We start from the raw sequence: 7113 nt of genomic DNA on the forward strand, positions 1-7113 counted from the left end.
AGCCTACAAAGGTGGTTGTTGGAGTTGGTCATCGGGGTTTGTTGTCGGAGCCAATTGGTCGTCGGAATTGGTAGCGTAAAGGTGGTTGTCGGAGTTGGGTCATTGTATGTGGTTGTCGGAGCTTGGAGTTGGTGTCGGAGCTATCATCGAATGTGGTTGTCAGATTATGGATTTCGTTGATGGAATTGTCATCGGAGGTAGTTGTCGGAGCTCAGAGTTGGTTACCGAAATTGTCATCGGATGTCAGAGCTTAGTGTTGGTCACCGGAGTCTGTCATCGGAGGTGGTTGTCGGAGCCCGAAGTTTGTTCTCGGAGTGTGACAGTGGTCGATGGGTGGAGCCATTGAAAACATGGGAATAAGGAAGAGTTGGGTGAGTTAGTAAAATATACCAACTCAACTCCACCAACATTTAAAGTTGGTAGGCCAAACAATGAGTTGTTATATTATACCAACTCAAATCAACAAAAGTTGGTGGGTCAAACACCCCTTATATGTGAAAAATTATGATGTTTGAAAACTTATTACTAGATAAAGAGCTAAAAACTGTGAAATAAACATGAGATTTAAATTTTCATGTTAATTTCCGTATATAATATTCTCCAACCAAATGATCCTATGAGTATAAAACAATGAGTTCTCTTATGTTCTTTTTTACAATGGTACCAAAGAAAAAGAAAAAATACAAACACACATACATACATATATATATATATATACATACAAGTTTAATGGATAGACAAACAAAACATTTGTTACCTTGCAATGGTGAGAAAAAAAGATTGAAGACCACACATTTTTTATGTTTGACCGTACTCTAAACATGGAATTAAACTATCAACTTATGAAATAATATTTGGTTTTATCAATTGAGCTATATTTAATTAACATTTTTTTTATAATTTGATTACAATTTATAATCTCGAAGATCAACATTTATTTGCATTTAAAAACTCGCATAAAAAGTTCTTTTTTCTTTTTATTTTTTAAAGAGCTTAAATACAAGTTAGTTAATGGTAAACTCAATAATAGGTGTAAGTTTTGTTACAATAATGTTTTTTTTAATACAATAACGATAGAGGTGAAGAAATTAAATCTAAGTCTGAATACATGTCAATATCATTGATCTAAACTCATTTTGGCTTGTCACAATAATGTTAATCATCCAATTAATCGAGTATAGAATTTAAAAAGATTTTTTACAACAATGCCTTACACACACACACATATAATTTTTTGTTCTAGTTTAATCATAATTGAATTGTGGATAATTTGAACAACATACTTCTTAGTCATTTGTAGATACTATATATTAATTGAATTAAATTAATATTGGCATGTTATTATAAAATACCTGTAATTTTATATATAAGATTTTTAAAATTTCAATTTGATGCTAATATGAGATCCATTATTGCTCCCAATAAAATAAAATAAATCGGGGTCTATTAATTAAAGACGCATCCGAATTAATTATGAATGCAACTCAACTTTTTATCAAGCTAGCTACTTAATCTACGGACAAAATTATACTATAGTAGTATTAAAAACAAAACTATTACTACGTTCATTAATTGTATATCACAAAATAAATATTTAATTATTACGTGATCCATAAAATAAAATAAAACGTCGAGGATGATTAAAAGATTCGTGGTTCAAATCTCCACCCTCAATTTACTAAGAATGTATATATTAACGTTGTTTAACAAGAAATTTTGGACCAATCACAATTGCCACGTCATTTACCAAATTAATGATAAAATTCCAAATAATTAAATTTTGGACTAATTAGAAGTCGCCATGTGTCCCAAATTGAAGTACAAATTCCGATGATGCAATGTGGTTTCATTATGACCGTTGAATCATTAATTTGACCCAATTTGATATTATTATATGGGTTAAAGTAACCAAAAAATGGACTAAATTTGACCGAAATGTCAAATCAAACCCAAATCCAACTAATTGGGCCCAAAAGCCAGGTACATGAACCAACCAAGCCCAAGCCCAAGAAGCCCACCTATGAACTCTATAAATAGAGAAGCTCTCCTCATTTCGAGAGATCAGCAATTCGAAATCTCTACAATTAGAAGACTCCTTAACTCCTGAAGCGAACCATACCTGAACCATACCTGTTGTCTAAGTCCTTTGAAGATACAAGCAATTCTACATTTAGAGAGCCCAGAGAGAATTCATCAACAATGTTCCAAGAAATAGAACAATGTTCAAAGACTTCTATTTCAAGAACGTTCAGTGCTTTTCTTTTTCAAGTCGAACATATCCACCCAACCAAGAGAGAATTAGAAGATCAAATACTATAGATCGAACCACATCGCATCAAACCAACCTCAACATCAACACCAACTTCCAAGAAGATCAACAAGCGTCCAAGAAGATCAACATGCCCAAAGGTTGATCGTTTAAGAGACCAACCAGCTTAAAGATTATAATTTATTTTAAAAGCAATTGTATCAGATAATGTACTCATTTTCTACAAAATTAATATAAATACAAAGTTCAAGTTTCACGAAATGAATTTCTCTTGAAATCTCGTGTGAACAAACGTGTCAAATGTCGAACGTAAAGAATATGTACAATACGTTATCGTAAATTTCTCCCTTAACTCAAAGTACTGTTAGTTAAGTACACAAAAGTCAAAACTCGCTTCATTGCCACATAGATGGTTAGTTACCACGAATAATTTTAAAAATAGTTACAACATACTTAATTTATAAATTAATAAAGTATTTATGAGATTTTATTATATTATAAAGACTAAATTTTAGTTTCAAAATTAAATTGCAAGAGAGAACATAGTCCAACTGACATATAAATGTGTTAGTTATTCAAAAGTCCTAATTTGAATATTTTGTTTGGTACTAAAAAGAACTATAAGAATTAAATTGTGACTTATTATTACTATTTTTTAAAAAAAAGTCTCTTTTAAAACTAAATTTATAATTAAACTAAAAACTAATAATTTAATACAATATTATTTATTATTATTAGTTGAATGCCCTTTTTATGCTGAAGCTCCAGCTCCCCCCCCGGGTATAATTACAGAGAGACGGCAAGTGGCAACAAAAAAACGCACGTGCATTTACTGTGACCTCTGCCAAAACGCTGATATGGCATTTTAGTAATTAAATAGAAATCCATGCCTTTTTATTTAACCCCTCACGCGGAAGAGAGGCCCCCGCTTGGTTTGAAATTATTTTTTATTTTTTAATTTAAACGACTGCACCATGCGCCGCTTGAAATTGAAATCGTCACCGATCCGAAAATCAGTCTTGCCACGTGTTCTAATCACACTGGTTTGTGCTCGCTATATATAACCCTCGCATCACGCAATCACCTCCCCTACTCCTCGATAGGGTTCCATTAGCCTTAAATGCCTAACCATTTATTTCTCTCTCTTTCTTTCTTTTGTTCTTCATCTCTCTCTCATGGTGGTGGCGATTTTTTGGTTCAGTCATCGGCGGTCTCTAATTCGCTTGGTGCAGGTCGGGAACTGCTTCGCTTCTTGTTCCTTTTTATCTTGATGTTGTTGTTTCTTTCAATTTCCTCTGTTATTAGTGGGAATTTATATAATCGAGCGAATTGGATCCCGCCTTGCATCAACTGAATCCGAGACCGCGATGAAGATTGCATGGATCTAGCATCTTTTACCTGATGTAGTTTCTTCAAGGTTTGGATTGTTTTCCTTCCTGTAATTTACTATTAAGATCTGGAAAATCCACCTCTAGGAGCTTTGTTATCGAATTTCGAAGGTTTAATTCATTTCTGTGCTCTGGATTTTATCAATCTTTTGACGTTATGTTGTTGGTGAATCAATGCGTGTTTATATGACTTAATTGTTTTGTACGAATATCTGATTAGTTATTACTTTGTCGATGATTTATCAATTTTGAGGTTTAATTTGGCAGAAACAGAATCGGTTTATGCTATAGCCTGATCTGATGATCTCTCTGTTCGAAAAGTAAATAGTAATAGAACTAAAAGTGATTTCAGTCAATTTGAATAAATCGTTGTTTGTGCAGTGCGTTTACTGTGGTCCACGTTTGCGTCATTCGCTTTTCTTGATTCTTCCATTTTGCAATTATTCCATGGATTCACAGTGCGTTTCGAGTAAAATTCCATTAACAATGATTCATTTTGGTTGTTTCTTGTTATTGTTATTTTTTTTAATCTCTGTTCTTTTCCCGGTTGCTTTTAGCATCTTCTTTATCCAAGTACTTTGCAGTCTGGCACTACACCGTCGTCGAATCTTTTCGTGTTCCTTTTCCAACCGAGCTCAGTAAACTGTACTTTTTATTCTCCATATGTAGTAACTTTTTTCCTGTGCATCTTTCTGAAGATGCTTATCCACTATCCATTCCAAATTTCCCGTTGTTACTCTCTTTGATAGGCATTTAAGGAAACCGTTAAGGCCTTTTTTCTTCTCTTTTGAAATGCTCGACTTGGAATCTATCTGTTTGATCAACAACACACAGAGTATATAGAGTCATAGTTTTTGGGGGGAATTTGATAGGCTTCTGTCGGTGTCTATCGGCGCGATAGGCTTCTGTCGGTGAAAAGATTAAAATTTTGCTACTTTGTGTTAAAAGTTTCTCTCATTTTTCCATTTTTGAAAATCACTTTTTGTTTGTCTCTTTCTTAGTGGTTATTAATCTTTTTCTTCATCTTGGGAAGTTCCGTACTGTATTGCTTCAGGTTGGAAACTAGATATGTCCTTATTTATAGGTGTAGCTTGATTTTTATATGGAAAATACCAACTCTTTTCTGTTTTGCAGAGGAACAGAGTTGCATAAATTTTTATCAATTTCTTTTTTATTCGATTTTATGCGCAATGTTCACCCTTGCATTTTGTATCTCATTACACTAGTTTTACCATTAATTTTGGCTAACTGTTTCTAACAGAATCCTCCTATTTCGCTATTTTAAAAATGTTAAATTTTATCAATCAAATTTTGTCCAAGTAATTTTTGTAGTAGGACCTTTCGTTGTCATCCTGGAATCTGATCAGCTGTGGCGACAGAAGTAAATCCAAAAATGTAAGGAGCTCAGCGAAAAGAAATGGCGGAATCTAATGAAGGTTAGTCAGCTATATATTTGAAGCTTTTTCTTTTTTCATTTCAATAATACACAGGGTTCTATATTTTTTTTAAAAAAAACTCATTTTTATTTAAATATTTTTGGTAAAAGTTGATTAAAATACACTTGAAAATTATTTTGAATGATTGTCAAATATTCGATTTTTTTCTAAAATAACTTATTTTTTTAAATTAATCGCTGGAAATTTATTCCAAAGATACTCAAAGTCGTTTCTATTCAAGGCTAGCATTTTTTGTTCATTTCACTGAAGGGTAAGGGTAATAATGGAACCAGGTATCTTTCCGTTGCTATGATAAATAGTGATTTTTTTTTAATAAAAAATGTGTATTGGTAAGAATGTTTTTATTATAAGTCGGTCTTATTTGAAAAAGTAAATTATAGTTGTAAGATTAAAGTTTGTTAATGTCTTTTTAAGATTAAAATTTACTAATTTTTGCATGAACCAATTAGAAGCTAAATACATACCGTTTGAAAGATGCCAACTATGGTGGATAATTATTTCAACTTTTTTTTTTAGAAAAAAAAATTAGGAGCGGCCTTTTTAGTGAAGATACGTTCTGGTGAATTGCTTACAAGCAAATAATAAGAATAATAATATTTTAAAAAAGAAGCAAAAAAAAAAAAAAAATGTTTGTGACAAATTAAATCAAACTTTAGAGGGGCAGATTTTATGAAGTGAATTTGAAATGACATTTTTTTCTCTCTTAGTTTTGGGAATTTGGGTACAAAGAGTTTAGTGAGAGAGATACAAAAACAAAAGTAGTAGAGATTATATATATCCCAATTATAGTAAAATATTCCTTTCTACAGTAACGAAACTGTGGCACGAGTAAGGCCGGGGTATGGCTTGATAGAACACAGCATCGTGGGTGTGGGCCTGATTTTGGGCCCTTGGATGAGCTTTGTACTGATGGGACACGGCTCTTCGATCACCTATGTACACTTTGTAATTCCTAAACTCCTACCCTTTAGGGTATGAATAATCGATTAAGTTTAGTTTAGTTTGGGTAGTTTGTGCAAACGTCGGGGTTAATAAGGCAATGGCCTCGTTGTTTCTCATCCATTCATTTCCCTTCAACTTTACTTTACTTTGTTTCGGTGCACTATACAAAATTCCTAAACTTTAGGGTGGGCTTTGAATCAGGAGTAGCGAAGATCCAAATGTTCGACCTCTCTCATAGCTGCACATAAATTTTTTAAAAAGAAAAAAAGAAAAAGAGAGAGATCATTTTACAAAAAAAAAATTATCACATCATAATTTCTTATTAAACAGTTCTGGATTCGTAGACAGTATCCAAGTTTTTCTCATTTTTAAGCACATCGATATGTCTGAGTGATTTAAGCCCTTCTCGTTCCCGAGGAAAACGGTGATGAACAAAATTGATAGTTCAATCTATTTATGAATATTTATGCAATTTTGGAATCACTTAAAGTTTCAAACAAAATCTCCATAACAAATTTTATAGATTTTCAATCAGGTGCATATTTCATATCTATTTATTGTCTGCCATGTAGACATGCTTTGTGTAACAGAAATTTCTAATGTGACTTTAATTTATTATTTATTTAATAAGACTGATAGTTTAAATTCCATAGACGAATTAAATATTTAACTCTTACATTTTTTGACATTACTGTTTAAGGTTCAAAATTAACCGAAACGTTGTCGAACATACTCACTAACTCAAACAATGAAATAAAATTACCGATCATAACTAAATATCCACAAACACAATAAAGTAGTAAGAACAGTGTCGAATTTGCAAGGAAATTGATGACTAGTCAGGTTAATTAGAGAATTTCATGTGACGAGAGTTTGATTGGATTTGTGGAAACAACAACTAAAATTTATATGCAATGTAAAGAAACAATTGTATCATTAGGCACTAATGAATTGTACTAAATCTATGAACCTTCGACTTATTAGAAAATCTAGTAACTCAATTATTCAAATTCGATATTAGATCTAATTAGTCTGAATTCAATCTTTCTTAGTGAAA

General features: G+C 32.1%; 1 long non-coding RNA gene across 1 annotated transcript; it reads left to right on the plus strand.

Moving 5' to 3' along the window:
• Window positions 1-3344: 3344 nt before the first annotated feature.
• LOC120086074 lies at window positions 3345-6704 on the plus strand. The gene is made up of 2 exons (XR_005484141.1): window positions 3345-5093; window positions 5924-6704. It is a non-coding gene; the product is annotated as an uncharacterized LOC120086074 (long non-coding RNA).
• The last annotated feature ends 409 nt before the right edge of the window (window positions 6705-7113 follow it).

Source organism: Benincasa hispida, chromosome 9 (assembly GCF_009727055.1).
Source record: "Benincasa hispida cultivar B227 chromosome 9, ASM972705v1, whole genome shotgun sequence".
In the NCBI taxonomy this organism is placed as follows: Eukaryota; Viridiplantae; Streptophyta; class Magnoliopsida; order Cucurbitales; family Cucurbitaceae; genus Benincasa; species Benincasa hispida.